The sequence below is a fragment of the Hyla sarda genome, chromosome 7 (assembly GCF_029499605.1).
Source record: "Hyla sarda isolate aHylSar1 chromosome 7, aHylSar1.hap1, whole genome shotgun sequence".
In the NCBI taxonomy this organism is placed as follows: domain Eukaryota; kingdom Metazoa; phylum Chordata; class Amphibia; order Anura; family Hylidae; genus Hyla; species Hyla sarda.
This window is the reverse complement of record NC_079195.1, coordinates 13,387,551-13,401,587: the sequence shown is the minus strand read 5'-3', so window position 1 is coordinate 13,401,587 and position 14,037 is coordinate 13,387,551.

The following is a 14,037-nucleotide window of genomic DNA, read 5'->3' as shown; positions in this document are numbered from 1 at the left end:
AGCACAGTTCTCTCTGCTGACGTTATTATAATAATAATAACGCTTTATTTATTGTTGTCCTTAGTGGGATTTGAACCCAAGTCCCCAGCACTGTAAGGCAGCAGTGCTAACCACTGAGCCACCATGCTGCCCTTGGCATACATCTGCTATGCATGGTTGCTAGAATGGACAGAGATGTCAGCAGAGAGCACTGTGCTCGTGATGTCATCAGTGTTCCAAAAAGAAAGGAATTTCCTCTGTAGCATTCAGCAGCTAATAAGTACTGGAAGGATTAAGATTTTTTAATAGAAGTAATTTACAAATATGTTTCACTTTCTGCCACCAGTTGATTTAAAAGAAAAAAGGTTTTCACCGGAGTACCCCTTTAAGTGCCTTGCGCCTGACATTATACTTTATGAACTGTTATGAATTTACTAAGTGCCTCATATATCACTGACCGAGCTTCTAATAAATATATATCTATATATATATATATATATATATATATGTATGGTATATAAAAAAAAAAATATATATATATATATCTGTCTATGAAAGTGCACTGTTGGGGGCCCTTTAAGAGGGGTCACATGCTCACTTGCTCTTAAAAAAAAAAATAAAGTTCTGCTACTTTCTAATATACTTTGCGATTCAGTTCTTCATCATTTACAAAGTGTTTCAATAATAAAAAAAAATAAAAAAAACGCCCTAACTGTCACCCATTTGAGTGTTTGTTACAATGTATCGGTGTAGGCAGTCTCTTGTGTGAACAAAGCACAGCAGCAATACAGATGTCTTAGGCCTGGTTCACACTACGGAATTTCCATGTGGAATTCTGCTTTGGAATTCCACTCGGAAATTCCGGTGCAGCAGAGTCCTATCATTGTTAAAGGGGGTACCCCGCCCCTAGACATCTTATCCTCTATCCAAAGGATAGGGGGTAAGATGTCTGATCGTGGGGGTCCCGCCGCTGGGGACCCCCGCGATCTCCGTGCTGCACCTGGGGTTCGTTTAGAGCGTCTGGTTCAGCGTCGGAGGCTCATGACGTCACGGCAACGCCCCCTCAATGCAAGTCTATGGGAGGGGGCGTGACAGCCGTCACGCCCCCTCTCATAGACTTGCATTGAGGGGGCGTGGCCGTGACGTCTCGAGCCTCCGCTCCGCATCGCCAGTCATCCGGCACAGAGTGAAGTTCCTTTGGATAGGGGATAAGATGTCTAGGGGCGGAGTACCCCTTTAAAGGAAAACTGTCACCCTGGTCACCCACACTAAACCTAGTACGTGGAGTCGCAGAACATGAATATGCTAAGGGGACGGCTGATTGAAAAGACGGAAAGAAGCATGGGCGGCCAGCCGGCGGGGCCCCGCCTCCTGCACGCGACTCTATGAATTCAGAAGGGGAACTTCGGCAGGCAATATTTTGGGAACCACAGCACCAATTATAGTAAGTGACCCCTCTTTGGATTCCTGGTCACCCACAATATAAGCCAGTGTATTGGGTTTAGTGTGGGTGATCAGGGTGACAGTTTTCCTTTAAGGAATTAGGCATAGATGCAGAATTCCGCCTCCGCATTAATTTTCCCGGAACTCCGCATCTATGCGGAATTCATGTAGAGTTTCCACATGAATTCCGCATTAATACACACAACACTTTTAAAAAGTGCTGTCATTCATTGAAAAAGTAAAAATTTCGCGCAGAATCCGCGAGACTTCCGTGCAAATTCTGCAAGAAATTCGCATTTTGTGGAGAAAAATTGCCTCATTGACTTTAATAGCTCAGTCAAATTCTGCAAAAATATAAGACATGACTTAGGGTCTATTCACACGGGCGGAATTTCCACACCAATTCCGCTTCCTTGGGTGGTTTCTGGCTTGTGCGGATTTTGTGTGGAATTGGTGTGGAAATTCAGAAGTGTGGAGTCCCATAGAAGTCTATTGGGCTTTCATTTGAGGCGGAAATCTCGCCCATGTGAATAGACCCTTATAGTTTTGCGGAACGTGGAATTATAGCTGCGGAACGTCCGCAGCGGAAATTCTCTATTGAAGACAATAGGCTATAAACACATGCAGAAATTCTGCCGTGTGAACATAGCCTTAGGCCGCGTTCACACAACAGAATATCTGCCTATCTGCATGAATTCTGCATCCACATTGATTTTCTGCAGAATCTCAGTTTTTTTTTTTACATTTGCGGAATAGATGCGGAAATATATGCAGAATTTTTCTGCGCAAATTCTGCAGAAATCAAGCCCAATTGACTTCAATGGGATTCTGCAGCCGAAGTTTAGAAAAATATAAGACCAGACTTATGTTTTTCCGGACCGCGAAAATGGGGATTTCCGCATCAATCATTCCGCAGCAGAAATTCTGCTGTGTGAATAACATTGTGGAATCCCATCAAAGTTAATGGGCATTAAATTCAACTGAATTCCATGCAGATTTTCCTGCGGCCTTAGGATTCAGCTGCACAGTGCACAATACAGACTTTCCGTGCCGGCGCTGAAATTCCGCCGCTGAGAGAATGATCTTTTCCGGCCAGTGATTCCGCAGTGTAAACATAGTCGCTTTTTCTTGAAAGACTGCTGCTTAGCCTTAAAACGCCATTTAGGCTATGCTTCCAAGCAACTTATTTCTTATTTTTGGGTGTTTTTGTGACCTGAAATATAAAAATAAAAAATTTTTATTAACTTTTTTTTTTTAGCCTTACAAGTCATGTGATTCTTTAATCACATGATCTCCTGGACGCCAGGTTCATAGCGCTTACCTACACTGATACATTGTAACGATCCCATCAGCTGAGTGCTGGGTGTGGACGGGCGTTTGAACACCAATCTGTTAGCAAGACTCGTCCTACTTTCTGACAGCAAGCAGAGATCTTGCAAAATATGCGGAATTGAAACATTGTGTGTTTTAGAAGCGTTGACGAATTGTGTTCCACGATGATTTTTGCACCTTTTGTGTACACAGCTTTGTGGCCAGAAAATTATTAAATTATTTTAACCCTTGTAAAGCCAGTAGTGTTGATTTTTTTTTCATCTTGATTTTTTCACGTTTGTCTTCCCAAATACACTTTAAAGTGGGGGGAAAAGAACAAGACGGGGGGTTCAGGACCCTCACCATATTCCAGTGGTCTCCAAACTGTGGAACTCCAGATGTTGCAAAACTACAACTCCCAGCCAGGCATGCTGGGAGTTGTAGTTTTGTAACAGCAAAGGTGCTGGAACTTCCCCAGTTACTTATTAAAGCATCATGCATTATTGTTTTTGTTTTTTGCCCATATCATGCACACTCACTATCACTAGTCCTCAAGCGATAAAGTCCTGAACTGTTTCATTTCAGTGCAGCTGTATCCTTGTGTTTCATTATTGTAACTGGGTCATGAGATCACCAAACTTACCCACGGAAAATCAGTGTTCAGTTCTGCGTCAACTGACTTCCTCCGAACACTGTTCTATTCTTATATATAGAGTAGTTACAGTGGGGATCAAAAGTTTGGGCACCTCAGCTAAAAATTTGCATTAATTTGCATAAAGAAGCCAAGGAAAGATGGAAAAATCTCCAAAAGGCGTCAAATTACAGATTAGACATTCTTATAATATGTCAACAAGAGTTAGATTTTATTTCCATCATTTACATTTTCAAAATAACAGAAAACAAAAAAATGGCGTCTGCAAAAGTTTGGGCACCCTGCAGAGTTAATATCTTGTACTTCCCCCTTTGGCAAGTATCACAGCTTGTAAACGCTTTTTGTAGCCAGCCAAGAGTCTCTCAATTCTTGTTTGAGGTATCTTTGCCCATTCTTCCTTACAAAACTCTTCCAGTTCTTTGAGATTTCTGGGCTGTCTGTCACGCACTGCTCTTTTAAGGTCTGTCCATAGATTTTCAATTATGTTGAGGTCAGGAGATTGTGAAGGCCATGGCAAAACCTTCAGTTTACGCCTCTTGATGTAATCCCCGTGGATTTCGAGGTGTGTTTAGGATCATTATCCATTTGTAGAAGCCATCCTCTCTTTAACTTCAGCTTTTTCACAGATGGCATCAAGTTAGCATCCAAAATGTGCTGAAATTTTATTGAATCCATTTTTCCTTCTACTCGTGAGATGTTCCCTGTGCCACTGGCTGCAATACAACCCCAAAGCACGATTGATCCACCCCCATGCTTAACAGTTGGACAGAGGTTCTTTTCATTAAATTCTGTTCCCCTTCTTCTCCAAACGTACCTTTGCTTATTTCGGCCAAAAAGTTCAATTTTAACCTCATCGGTCCACAGAACTTGTTTCCAAAATGCATCAGGCTTGTCTATATGTTCATTTGCAAAGTTCAAACACCAATTTTTGTGGTGAGGACGTAGAAGAGGTTTTCTTCTGATGACTCTTCCATGAAGAACATATTAGTACAAGTATCTCTTTATAGCGGAATAGTGTACCACAACTCCAGTGTCTGACGACAGATCTTTCTGGAGGGATTGTGCAGTCAAACGTAGGGTTTGAATTGTTTTTCTCACAATCCTGTGAGCTGTTCTGTCTGATATTTGTCTTGGTCTTCCAGATCTTACTTTAACTTCCACTGTTCCTGATGACTGCCATTTCTTAATTACTTTCCGAACAGAGAATATTGACATCTGAAAACGTTTTTCTATCTTCTTATAGCCTTCTCCAGCTTTGTGAGCGTCAACTATTTTCAGTTTCAGATTTCTAGACAACTGCTTAGAAGAACCCATGGTGCTGATTGTTGGGGCAAGGTCAGATGAGTCTGGGCATTTAAAACCTTTGAGATTGACATCACGTGGTCTTCCCAGATGATGACTGAGAACAATCCATGACACTGGCAGGTCTCAGCTTTGCAAAGGGGGCAGTGCAAGATATTAACTCTGCAGGGTGCCCAAACTTTTGCAGACGCCATTTTTTTGTTTTCTGTTATTTTGAAAGTGTAAATGATGGAAATAAAATTTAACTTTTGTTGACATATTATAAGAATGTCTAATCTGTAATTTGATGCCTTTTGGAGATTTTTCCATCTTTCCTTGGCTTCTTTATGCACATTAATACACATTTTTACCTGGGGTGCCCAAACTTTTGATCCCCACTGTATATTCTTGTATATAAGAGCAGTATTATAGTAGTTATATTCTTGTATATAGGAGCAGTATTATAGTAGTTATATTCTTGTATATAGGAGCAGTATTATAGTAGTTATATTCTTGTATATAGGAACAGTATTATAGTAGTTATATTCTTGTATATAGGAGGCAGTATTATAGTAGGTATATTCTTGTATATAGGGGCAGTATTATAGTAGTTATATTCTTGTATATAGGAGCAGTATTATAGTAGTTATATTCTTGTATATAGGAGGCAGTATTATAGTAGTTATATTCTTGTATATAGGAGGCAGTATTATAGTAGTTATATTCTTGTATATAGGAGGCAGTATTATAGTAGTTATATTCTTGTATATAGGAGCAGTATTATAGTAGTTATATTCTTGTATATAGAGGCAGTATTATAGTAGTTATATTCTTGTATATAGGAGCAGTATTATAGTAGTTATATTCTTGTATATAGGAGCAGTATTATAGTAGTTATATTCTTGTACATAGGAGGCAGTATTATAGAAGTTATATTCTTGTATATAGGAGGCAGTATTATAGAAGTTATATTCTTGTATATAGGAGGCAGTATTATAGACGTTATATCAGTATTATTTATTAATAATACACTGCTCAAAAATAATGACACTGTGAAATCACACTGTCCACTCAGGAAGCAACACTGATTGACAATCAATTTCACATGCTGTTGTGCAAATGGAACAGACAACAGGTGGAAATTATAGGCAATTAGCAAGACACCCCCAATAAAGGAGTGGTTCTGCAGGTGGTGACCACAGACCACTGCTCAGTTCCTATGCTTCCTGGCTGATGTTTTGGTCACTTTTTGAATGCTGGCGGTGCTTTCACTCTAGTGGTAGCATGAGTCAACAACCCACATAAGTGGCTCAGGTAGTGCAGCTCATCCAGGATGGCACATCAATGTGAGCTGTGGCAAGAAGGTTCGCTGTGTCTGTCAGCGTAGTGTCCAGAGCATGGAGGCGCTACCAGGAGACAGGCCAGTACATCATGAGACGGGGAGGAGGCTGTAGGAGGGCAACAACCCAGCAGCAGGATCGCTACCTCCGCCTTTGTGCACGGAGGAGCAGGAGGAGCACTGCCAGAGCCCTGCAAAATGACCCCCAGCAGGCCACAAATGGGCATGTGTCCACTCAAAGAGTCAGAAACAGACTCCATGAGGGTGGTATGAGGGCCCGACGTTCACAGGTGGGGGTTGTGCTTACAGCCCAACACCATGCAGGACATTTGGCATTTGCCAGAGAACATCAAGATTGGAAAATTTGCCACTGGCGCCCTGTGGTCTTCACAGATGAAAGCAGGTTCACACTGAGCACATGTGACAGACGTCACAGAGTCTGGAGACGCTGTGGAGAACATTCTGCTGCCTACAACATCCTCCAGCATGACCGGTTTGGTAGTGGGTCAGTAATGGTGTGGGGTGGCATTTCTTTGGGGGGCCGCACAGCCCTCCATGTGCTTGCCAGAGGTAGCCTGACTGCCATTAGGTACCGAGATGAGATCCTCAGACCCCTTGTGAGACCATATGCTGGTGCGGTTGGCCCTGGGTTCCTCCTAATACAAGACAATGCTAGACCTCATGTGTCTGGAGTGTGTCAGCAGTTCCTGCAGGAGGAAGGCATTGATGCCATGGACTGGCCGCCCGTTCCCCTGAATCCAATTGATCACATCTGGGACGTCTCGCTCCATCCACCACAGACTGTCCAGGAGTTGGCGGATGCTTTAGTCCAGGTCTGGGAGGACATCCCTCAGGAGACCATCCTCCACCTCATCAGGATCATGCCCAGGCATTGTAGGGAGGTCATACGGGCACGTGGAGACCACACACACTACTGAGCCTCATTGTGACTTGTATTAAGGACATTACCTAAAGTTGGATCAGCCTGTAGTGGGGTTTTCCTCTATGATTTTGAGTGTGACTCCATATCCAGACCTCCAGGGGTTGATACATTTGATTTCCATTGATAATTTTTGTGTGATTTTGTTGTCAGCGCATTCAACTATGTAAAGAGGAAAGTATTTCATACGATTAGTTCATTCAGATCTAGGATGTGTTATCTTAGTGTTACCTTTATTTTTTTGAGCAGTGTATGTTGAACCTTTAACTACTTTTTCAGTAAAATGAAGCAGAGCTCAGCCAGCGCATGCATTAACCACCGATGACTGTTGTGTAATTACTTGTGTATTTTCCTGCAGGATTATAAGGGAAAGGTCTCTGCCAACTGTTATCAGGTGGAAAAATCCCAGGCGCCCAATCCATCCTCATTGGCATTAAAACAGCAAATAATAGTAATGGCCCGGAGCCATGTTTTTATGACATTACAGCACCACGCTCGCACACTCCATGATTTGCACTTCCGTTTATGGTCACTGCGGTGAAGCACGGACGTGTGGAACGTTGGATAAAATTTCCAGGAGTGTAAACAATATATAGTGAAGCCCACAGGGGCCACTTATCAATAGTTTTATGGGCGTACAAATCGCAAGTCATAGACTTAGATTAAGGTCAGTTTTAACCACGCATATAATGGCTGTCAGATTCAGACCCACCAGAAATAAGAGCAGAGCTTGAATTATGTCAGATTTCTTAATCTGTGAATATTTTTAAAAGGCCACAGTCCTGCTCCACCAGCAGCATTTATACTGTAAGTTACATCACGTCATATACAACAATCCCTTCCAGAGCAGCATTCATTGAGGGACATTTATCAATGTTGGTGTAGGTAGATGTTTTTTGTAGATCATTTTGATTGGTCTAAATTTGTCTACTTGTACAAGGCACATGATAAATTTTGTGCACAGTTCTATTTGTACACCTGAGTTGCACCTTTCAGGAAAAGTGTTGTGTCCTGGATACAGGGATGTTGTTCTATTGCTTTGAGTTTCGGATTCCATTAAGGTTTTTTGTCCACCAGCAAAAAAGCCAGAAAAACTTTCACAGCTTTTTCGTGTTTTTTTTTCTTGCATTTTTTGCTGGTGTGTGGAAACAGTAATTTTTGTACCCTGTGGCAATTTTTTTCAATGCCTTCAGGTACCACTCTGTGGGTCAGATGCAGGGGTCCCGGCCCACAGAGTGTAAGGAGGTGAGGAGTGATGAATAGCATATACAGTCATGGGCGTAAATGCTGGCACCCCTGAAATTTTTCAAGATAATGAAGTATTTCTCACAGGAAAGGATTGCAGTAACACATGTTTTGCTATACACATGTTTATTCCCTTTGTGTGGACAAAATTATTGGCTCCTTAACTTAATATTTGGTTGCACACCCTTTGGAAAAAATAACTGAAATCAGTGTCTTCCTATAACCATCAATAAGCTTCTTACACCTCTCAGCCGGAATGTTGGACCACTCTTCCTTTACAAACTGCTCCCGGTCTCTTATTGGACGGCGCCTTTTCCCAACAGTAATTTTAAGATCTCTCCACAGGTGATCAATGGGATTTAGATCTGGACTCATTGCTGACACTTCAGAACTCTCCAGCGCTTTGTTGTCCTCCATTTCTGGGGCTTTTTGACATATGTTTGGGGTCATTGTCCTGCTGGAAGACCCAAGATCTCGGACACAAACCCAGCTTTCTGACACTGGGCTGTACAGTGCGACCCAAAATCCGTTGGTAATCCTCAGATTTCATGATGTCTTTTACACATTCAAGGCCCCCAGTGCCAGAGGCAGCAAAACAACCCAAAACATCATTGACCTCCACCATATGTCACTGTAGGTACTGTGTTCTTTTCTTTGTAGGACTCATTCCGTTTTTGGTAAACAGTAGAATGATTTGCTTTACCAAAAAGCCTATCTTGGTCTTATCTGTCCACAAGTCATTTTTACTCAAGTTCATTTTGACAAAATGTAGTCTTGCTTTTTTATGTCTCTGTGTCAGCAGTGGGGTCCTCCTGGGTCTCCTCCATAGTGGGGTCCTCCTGGGTCTCCTCCATAGTGGGGTCCTCCTGGGTCTCCTCCATAGTGGGGTCCTCCTGGGTCTCCTCCATAGTGGGGTCCTCCTGGGTCTCCTCCATAGTGGGGTCCTCCTGGGTCTCCTCCATAGTGGGGTCCTCCTGGGTCTCCTCCATAGTGGGGTCCTCCTGGGTCTCCTCCATAGTGGGGTCCTCCTGGGTCTCCTTCATAGCGTTTCATTTCATTTAAATGTTGATGGATAGTTTGCGCTGACACTGATGCTCCTTGAGCCTACAGGACAGCTTGAATATCTTTGGAACTTGTTTGGGGCTGCTTATCCACCATCCAGACTATCCAGCATTTACACCTTTCATCAATTTTTCTCTTCCGTCCACACCCAGGGAGATTATCTACAGTGCCATGAGTTGCAAACTTCTTGATAATGTTGCGCACTGTGGACAAAGGCAAATCTAGATCTCTGGAGATGGACTTGTAACCTTGAGATTGTTGGTATTTTTCCACAATTTTGGTTCTCAAGTCCTCAGACAGTTCTGGTCTCCTTTCTGTTGTCCATGCTTAGTGTGACACACACAATACAAAGACTAAGTGAACTTCTCTCCTTTTTATCTGCTTTCAGTTGTTATTTTTATATTGCCCACACCTGTTACTTGCCCCAGGTGAGTTTAAGCATCACATGCTTGAAAAAATATTATTTTTCCACAATTTTGAAAGGGTGCCAATAATTTTGTCCAGACCATTTTTGGAGTTTGGTGAAATTATGTCCAATTAGCTTTTTTCCCTCCCTTTTTTGCTTTAGTTCCAATACACACAAAAGGGAATAAACATGTGTATAACAAAACATGTGTTACTGCAATCCTTTCCTGTGAGAAATACTTAATTTTCTAGAAAAATTTCATGGGTGCCCACATTTACGGCCATGACTGTACATATACATGGTGCAGAGCATCCCTACCTACCTCCGCCGGCTGTATAGTATACAGGCGTGTATAGTGTACCCATGTATACTCTACAGGAGCCCAGCAAGGAAAGAGTTAACCCACGCTGCTTCTAAACAGTTCTTTGTTAAGTCTTTGTGCACTATCCTGTATATAGATGACTGTATATACAGGATACAATAGGCAGACGTCAACAATTGGAGGCTCCCTGTTTAGGAACACACTGCAGTATGTGCGCACTCTGCAGGGGAGAGCGTCAAAAATGTACTAACCTTTTTATTTTATTTTTTTCTAATTTCAGATACGTGAATGCGGAGGACTACGTCAGATTCGGTAGATTGCGATGATGACCAGCGTTTTTCTAATTTCAATAAAGAGGTTAACGAGGGCTGTGGGGTAGTGTTTTTCTTTATAAAAATGTGTCTTGTTTTTTAGAATTGAATTTTCAGGCATTGTAGTGGAAGCAGTCTTTTAGACAGAACCCATTTCTATGCCAGGGCTTAGCGTTAGCCCCAAAAACTGCTAGCACTAACTAGGGGAAGAGCCGGTACCAACAGGCCTGGAGCATCAAAAATGGCACTCCTGGGCCTAGGTGGTAACAGGCTGGTGTTATTTAGGCTGGGGAGGGCCAATAACAATGGTCCTTGCCCACCCTGGTAACATCAGGCTGTTGCTGCATGGTTGATATCTGGGCGAGAATGAATATGGGGAACCACAAAGGTTTTTTATTTATAAAAAATTTAAAAAAAACTCATAGGGTTCCCGCTATTTTCATTATCAGCCAGATACCAACCAAGCAGCAGCAGCCTGACTTTACCAGGGTGGGCGAGGACCATTGTTACTGTCCCTCCCCAGCCTAAATAACACCAGCCAGTTACCACCCAGGCCCATATTTGATGCTCCGGACCTGTTGGTACCCAACTCTTCCTGGCACCCCTGTGGTGGTGGGTACCAGGGTAATAATTGGGGGTTAACGCTAGCTGTTTTTGAGGCTAACGCTAAGCCCTGGCTTATTAATGGATTCTGGCTACAAGACAGCTTCCACTACTAAGCCTGAAAATTAAATGATAAAAAACACGACCCAGCCCTCGTTAACCCTTTTATTGAAATTTTAAAATTGCTGGTCATCATCGCAGTCCACCAAATCTGACGTAGTCCTCCGCATTCAGGTATCTGAAATGAGAAGAAAAGAGAAACACGTAAAATGATGCAGAGTGGCCTCCAATTGTTGCTAAACTACAACTCCCATCATGGGGGGCTGTAGTTAAGCAACAGCTGTTTGGGAACACATTGCCAGAAAGGCTCTGTTCCCATTATGCAAAACGCAGGTCAAGCCTTGACTGTGTAGCTCCACCCCCTACTGATGTCATCGCTAGGGGGCAGAGTAGTAAAGGTCGCAGGGGGTCTCAGGAGTGAGACCCCGTGTGATCGGTTCCTCTGCCCTTGGACTATTACTAACATCATGGGGCATTCTGTGTCACATGATGGGAGTAGTTGTAGTAATCCTAACAGTCCAAAAATAGTGCCGCAGCTGGGGGATGTGCAAATGCTGTCCCTCTGCAATGCGGTGCTACAACTACTCCCATCATGGGACAGACTCTGTCCCGTAATGGGAGTAGTTGTAGTACCGCAGTGCTGAGGGCTGGCTCCTGCATCCCCCGACATCTGACACTTTTCCCTGCTACCGTAGCACTCTTACATTTTTTGCAGAAAAATTGCAATTGCACAAAAAATAACATCCAGAAATTTTTTGCGCAGCCAGTCCACTGCATAAACTGGTGTACTGTAAACCGAACAGTAGACAACTTTGCAAAAAAAAACAGCACAAATGAGCAAAAAAAGCGCAATTGCAATTTGCAGAAGAGAAAAGTGGTGTAAAGGCAATGATACATGTCCCCCATAGTTGTGCTGCTGTAACGTGTACTTTATTCTACTTGTCTCCAGAGCTGTATTCTCGATTAAGGTGTTACACAATATGGTGTAGTCCAGTGGTCTACAACCTGTGGACCTCCAGATGTTGCAAAACTACAACTCCCAGCATGTCCGGGCATGCTGGGAGTTGTAGTTTTGCAACATCTGGAGGCCCGCAGGTTGAAGACCACTGGTGTAGTCACTCTAGATCTAGAGCAGAATTCACAGTATATAAAATGTAATACCAGGTCACCTCTAGAGCTGCATTCATAATTCTGCTGTTACACCAGGTTTTCTCCTCCACTCACATCAAGGATTTATCTACATTTCTACTAGTAGATCTAGTGTATTGTACTTTTACAGAGCTGCATTTACAATAATACATTGTGTCTTGTGCAACACTCACATACAAAGCTGCATTCACCATTTAGATATAATGACTGTAACTATTAAAGATGCCATTCTGCCATTCTGATCTACTACACCATAAACATGCACATTGGGGGAGAGAGAGCAGCTGTCTGACCCACCTGTCCCCTCCTCCAGTCTTCTCTGTCCTCTGTTCCAGACTCCTCTGTCCTCCAACAGAGACTTCTCTGCCCTCATCCAGACCCATTTGTACCCCTGCTTCTTTCTCCTCTCTTCCCCCAGCCTCCTGTCCTTTCCAGACTCCTCTGTCCTCCCCCAGCCTCCTGTCCTTTCCAGACTCCTCTGTCCTCCCCCAGCCTCCTGTCCTTTCCAGACTCCTCTGTCCTCCCCAGCCTCCTGTCCTTTCCAGACTCCTCTGTCCTCCCCCAGCCTCCTGTCCTTTCCAGACTCCTGTCCTCCCCAGCCTCCTGTCCTTTCCAGACTCCTCTGTCCTCCCCCAGCCTCCTGTCCTTTCCAGACTCCTCTGTCCTCCCCCAGCCTCCTGTCCTTTCCAGACTCCTCTGTCCTCCCCAGCCTCCTGTCCTTTCCAGACTCCTCTGTCCTCCCCCAGTCTCCTGTCCTTTCCAGACTCCTCTGTCCTCCCCAGCCTCCTGTCCTTTCCAGACTCCTCTGTCCTCCCCCAGTCTCCTGTCCTTTCCAGACTCCTCTGTCCTCCCCCAGACTCCTGTCCTTTCCATACTCCTCTGTCTTCCCCCAGACTCCTGTCCTTCCCAGACTCCTCTGTCTTCCCCAGACTCCTCTGTCTTCCCCCAGCCTCCTGTCCTTTCCAGACTCCTGTCTTCCCCCAGACTCCTGTCCTTTCCAGACTCCTGTCTTCCCCCAGACTCCTGTCCTTTCCAGACTCCTCTGTCTTCCTCCAGACCCCTCTGTCCCCTCTTCCAGACTCCTCTGTCCCCTCTTCCAGACCCCTCTGTCCTCCTCTAATTTCCCCTGTCCTCCTCCAGACCCCCAATTTCCTCTGTCCCCCTGCCCCTTGCTCCTTCATCCTCTGCTCCCCACCTTTCCACTCCTCTAGATTATTCTATGTTTATCCTCAGATTCCTCTTTCCTCCAGAAATTCCTGTTTCCTTCTCCCCCATTCTTCTCTGTACTCCTCCTCCCTGCTTTTCTGTCACCTTCTCCAGTATCTTCTGTCCTCCTCCAGACTCCTCTGTTCATTCCTCCAGTCTCCTCTGTCCCCTCCTCCAGCCTTGTCTGTTCCCTCTGTGATAGCCTGGGGGATGTAGGGTATGGGGAGCGTAGCTGTGCTGTAATTAAAGGGTGTTTGTTAACCCTTGCTATTCGTGATGCCAGGGTGAGGGCTCCTCAGTAACGCTTGTCCTACCGCTACCCTTCCCAAGAGCGATAGGGAGGTATAAAATAATAGATTGTCCACAACCGGAGAGTTTTCTGAAACAGGATTAACTTTTACTGAAGAATTTCTGCAAGCTTCAATACCAGAACAGTCTCTAAGCATAACAATGGCTTTCCTTGGAGATTGACAAAGGTTGGTACTTTAGCATTTAGAATCTTTTAGTACTGTGTGCTGTTCCATTGGATTTAGGGGTTTAGTTGCGGTCCAGTAGTCACGCTAGCATTAGCGGGGATTTAGATTTGAACTCAGGGTTTTGGTTCAGCTGAGGCCGGTAGGTTTTCAGGCCCAGCGTGTCTTTGAAAGTTGCGCAGAACCGTCCTGTTAGTCCGGCATCCACGAGAGCAGCAACCCAAGAGAGCGATAATTGGACGCAGCTCCCTTATA